At 39.7% G+C, this 5037-nt stretch overlaps 1 non-coding gene across 1 annotated transcript; it reads left to right on the top strand.

The window, feature by feature from the left end:
- Positions 1 to 3690: 3690 nt before the first annotated feature.
- LOC148551012 (small nucleolar RNA R71) lies at positions 3691 to 3798 on the top strand. The gene has a single exon (XR_015892590.1). It is a non-coding gene; the product is annotated as a small nucleolar RNA R71 (small nucleolar RNA).
- The last annotated feature ends 1239 nt before the right edge of the window (positions 3799 to 5037 follow it).

Genomic DNA, 5037 nt, shown 5'->3' with positions numbered 1-5037 from the left:
GAGATTAAGGAATGAGTCCACCTTAGTTAGCGTGGCGTCTTCTTCTTCTTGAAGGACCAATGGTGCTTTTGAGCTCGTCTATGTCTCTTCCTTGTCTTTGTTGCTCCTCCCTCATAGCTCTTTGATCTTCTCTAATTTTATGGAGGATGATGGAATGCTCTTGGTGCTCCACCCTTAGTTGTCCCATATTAGAACTTAATTCTCCTAGGGAGATGTTGATTTGCTCCCAATAGTTTTGTGGAGGAAAGTGCATCCCCTGAGGCATCTCAGGGACTTCATGGTGAGGAATTTCCTCATACTCTTGTTGAGGTCCATGATCTTTTGTTTGCTCCATCCTTTTCTTAGTGATGGGCTTGTCCTCTTCAATGAGGATGTCTCCCTCTATGTCAATTCCAGCCGAATTGCAGAGGTGGCATATGAGGTGAGGAAAGGCTAACCTTGCCCAAGTGGAGGACTTGTCAGCCACCTTGTAAAGTTCTTGAGGTATAATCTCATGAACTTCCACCTCCTCTTCAATCATGATACTATGGATCATGATGGCCCGGTCTATAGTAACTTCAGACCGGTTACTAGTAGGAATGATTGAGCGTTGAATGAAATCTAGCCATCCCCTAGCCACTGGTTTGAGGTCATGCCTTCTTAATTGAACCGGCTTGCCTCTTGAGTCAATTTTCCATTGAGCTCCTTCCTCACATATGTCTATGAGGACTTGGTCCAACCTTTGATCAAAGTTGACCCTTCTTGTGTAGGGGTGTGCGTTCTCTTCCATCATTGGCAAGTTGAACGCCAGCCTTACATTTTTCGGACTGAAATCTAAGTATTTTCCCCAAACCATAGTAAGCCAATGCTTTGGATTCGGGTTCACACTTTGATCATGGTTTCTAGTAATCCATGCGTTTGCATAGAACTCTTGAACCATTAGGATCCTGACTTGTTGAATGGGGTTGGTGAGAACTTCCCAACCTCTTCTTCGGATCTCATGTCGGATCTCCGGATACTCATTCTTTTTAAGCTTGAAAGGAACCTCAGGGATCACTTTCTTCTTGGCCACAACTTCGTAGAAGTGGTCTTGATAGACCTTTGAGATGAATCTCTCAATCTCTCATGACTCAGAGGTGGAAACAATTGCCTTCCCTTTCCTCTTTCTAGAGGTTTCTCTGGCCTTAGGTGCCATAAATGGTTATGGAAAAACAAAAAGCAATGCTTTTACCACACCAAACTTAAAATCTTTGCTCGTCCCCGAGCAAAAAAAGAATGAAAGAAAGTAGTAGAAGAGGAAGAAAATGGAGGAGATGGCGGAAGAAGATGTATTCGGCCAAGGAGAAGAAGAGAGGGTTGTGTTGTGTGAAAATGAAGAAGGAGTTAGGGGTTTATATAGGAGTGAGGAGGGTGTAGGGTTCGGCCATTAGAGTTGGGTTTGGGAGGGAAATTAGTTTGAATTTTGAAGGTAGGTGGGGTTTATGGGGAAGAGAGGATGGATGTGAGTGGTGAAGAGGTGATGGGAAAGAGTGATTGAGGTGATTGGTGAAGGGTATTTGGGGAAGAGAGTTATGAAAAGGTGTGAAGAGGAGAGAAGAAGATGTAGGGATCCTGTGGGGTCCACAGATCAAGTGGGGTCAAGGACTTAACATCCCTGCTCCAATTAGGCGTGTAAAATACCCTTGCTGTGCAATCCTGGTGTTTAACGCCAGATTGCTGCTTGTTTCTGGTGTTAAACGCCCAAATATTGCTTGTTTCTGGCGTTTAACGCCATGTTGATGCTTGTTTCTGGCGTTTAAACGCCAGACTGCTCTCCTCCAGGGTGTGCTATTTTTAATGCTGTTTTTCATTCTGTTTTTGATTTTTCAGTAGTTTTTATGACTTCACATGATCATCAACCTAATAAAACACGAAATAACAAAAAGAAAAATAAAATAGATATGATTAAATAACATTAGGTTGCCTCCCAATAAGCGCTTCTTTAACGTCAATAGCTTGACAATGAGCTCTCATGGAGCCTTACAGATGTTCAGAGCATTGTTGGGACCTCCCAACACCAAACTTAGAGTTTGAATGTGGGGGTTCAACACCAAACTTAGAGTTTGGTTGTGGCCTCCCAACACCAAACTTAGAGTTTGACTGTGGGGGCCTTGGTTGACTCTACAGTGAGAGAAACTTTTCATGCTTCCTCTCCATGGTTACAGAAGGAGATCCTTGAGTCTTAAATACAAGGTTGTCCTCATTCAGTTGAAGGACCAATTCTCCTCTGTCCACATCAATCACAACTCTTGCTGTGGCTAGGAAGGGTCTTCCAAGGATGATGGATTCATCCTCTTCCTTCCCAGTGTCTAGGATTATGAAATCAGCAGGGATGTAAAGGCCTTCAACCTTTACTAACACGTCCTCTACTTGTCCATAAGCCTGTTTTCTTGAGTTGTCTGCCATCTCTAATGAGATTCTGGCAGCTTGCACCTCAAAGATCCCAAGTTTCTCCATTACAGAGAGTGGCATGAGGTTTATCCCTGACCCAAGGTCACATAGAGCTTTCTCAAAGGTCATGGTGCCTATTTTGCAGGGTATTAAGAACTTTCCAGGATCCTGTTTCTTCTGAGGCAATGTTAGTTGATCCAGATCACTCAGTTCATTGGTGAGCAAGGGAGGTTCATCTTCACAAGTCTCATTACCAAATAATTTGGCATTCAGCTTCATGATTGCACCAAGGTACTTGGCAACTTACTCTTCAGTAACATCTTCATTCTCTTCAGAAGAAAAATACTCATCAGAGCTCATGAATGGCATAAGAAGGTTCAATGGAATCTCTATGGTCTCTAGATGAGCCTCAGATTCCTTTGGTTCCTCAGAGGAAAACTCCTTATTGATCACTGGACGTCCCAGGAGGTCTTCCTCACTAGGATTCACGTCCTCCTCCTCCCTTGTAGGTTTGGCCATGATGATTAAATCAATGGCTTTGCACTCTCTCTTTGGATTTTCTTTTGTATTGCTTGGGAGAGTACTAGGAGGAGTTTCAGTGACTCTTTTACTCAGCTGGCCCACTTGTGCCTCCAAATTTCTAATGGAGGACCTTGTTTCATTCATGAAACTTAAAGTGGCCTTAGATAGATCAGAGACTATATTTGCTAAGCTAGATGGATTCTGCTCTGAACTCTCTGTCTTTTGCTGAGTGGATGATGGAAAAGGCTTGCTATTGTTAAACCTGTTTCTTCCACCATTATTAAAGCCTTGTTGAGGCTTTTGTTGATCCTTCCATGAGAAATTTGGATGATTTCTCCATGAGGGATTATAGGTGTTTCCATGGGGTTCACCCATGTAATTCACCTCTGCTATTGCAGGGATCTCAGGATCATAAGCTTCTTCTTCAGAAGATGCCTCTTGAGTACTGTTGGATGCAGCTTGCATTCCATTCAGACTCTGAGAAATCATATTGACTTGCTGAGTCAATATTTTGTTCTGATCCAATATGGCATTCAGAGTATCAATTTCAAGAACTCCCTTCCTCTGAGGCGTCCCATTACTTACAGGATTCCTCTCAGAAGTGTACATGAACTGGTTATTAGCAACCATGTCAATGAGTTCTTGAACTTCTGTAGGCATTTTCTTTAGGTGAATGGATCCACCTGCAGAATGGTCCAATGACATCTTTGATAGCTCAGATAGACCATCATAGAATATATCCAGGATGGTCCATTCTGAATGCATGTCACAAGGACACTTTTTGGTCAGTTCCTTGTATCTCTCCCAAGCTTCATAGAGGGATTCACCTTCTTTCTGTTTGAAGGTTTGAACATCCACTCTAAGCTTATTAAGCTTTTGAGGAGGAAAGAACTTGGCTAAGAAAGCCGTGACCAGCTTATCCCAAGAGTTCAGGCTATCTTTAGGTTGAGATTCCAACCATATTCTAGCTCTGTCTCTTACAGCAAACGGGAAAAGCATAAGCCTGTAGACCTCGGGATCAACCCCATTGGTCTTAACAGTCTCACATATCTGCAAGAATTCAGTTAAGAACTGAAAAGGATCTTCAGATGGAAGTCCATAAAACTTGCAGTTCTGTTGCATCAGAGAAACTAATTGAGGTTTCAGCTCAAAATTGTTTGCTCCAATGGCAGGGATTGAGATGCTTCTTCCATGTAAATTAGAATTTGGTGTAGTAAAGTCACCAAGCATCTTCCTTGCATTGTTATTATTTTCGGCCATGTCTCCTTTTTCGAAAATTTCTGTCAGATTTTCTCCAGAGAGTTGTGCTTTAGCTTCCCTTAGCTTCCTCTTCAGAGTCCTTTCAGGTTCAGGATCAGCTTCAACAAGAATGTTCTTATCCTTGTTCTTGCTCATATGAAAAAGAAGAAAACAAAAAAGAAAATATGGAATCCTCTATGTCACAGTATAGAGATTCCTTATGCAAGTATAAGAAGAGAAGAATGTAAGAAGGAGAAGAGGAAAAACTCAAACACAGAGAGGAAGATGGGGTTCGAATTTTTTGGGTGAAGAGAAGTGTTGGTAAATAAATAAAATAATTAGAAAGGGATGAGAGAAGAAATTTTGAAAATTAAAATAAATGTAATTTTGTTTTAATTAAAAAAATAAAGTTAAAATTCGAAAATAAGAAAAGAAATAATTAAAATTGAAAATTAAAATAATTAGTTAATTAAAAAGGAATTTTGAAAAAGAGGGAAGGGATTTTCGAAAATTAGAAAGAGAGAGTTAGTTACGTAGTTTTGAAAAAGATAAGAATCAAACAAAAACATAAGATTGATTGAAAAAGATTTGAAAACCAATTTGAAAAAAATATGATTGAAATTGAAAAAGATATGATTGAAAATCATTTTGAAAGAGATTTGAATTGGAAATTAAAAAGATTTGATTTTGAAATAGATTTTGAAATTAGCAATCAAAAAGATATGATTGAAAATTATTTTGAAAAAGATATAATTGAAAAGATATGATTGAAAAGATATGATTTGAAATTTAATTTGAAAAAGATTTGAAAAGGAAATTAAAAAGATTTTATTTTTGAAATTAAAGTTGATTACTTGACTAACAAGA

This window comes from Arachis ipaensis, chromosome B7, assembly GCF_059453495.1.
Source record: "Arachis ipaensis isolate K30076 ecotype BB chromosome B7, ASM5945349v1, whole genome shotgun sequence".
Taxonomy (NCBI): domain Eukaryota; kingdom Viridiplantae; phylum Streptophyta; class Magnoliopsida; order Fabales; family Fabaceae; genus Arachis; species Arachis ipaensis.
Note: the sequence above shows the minus strand (reverse complement) of the source record. Positions and strands in the feature narration are given on the sequence as shown.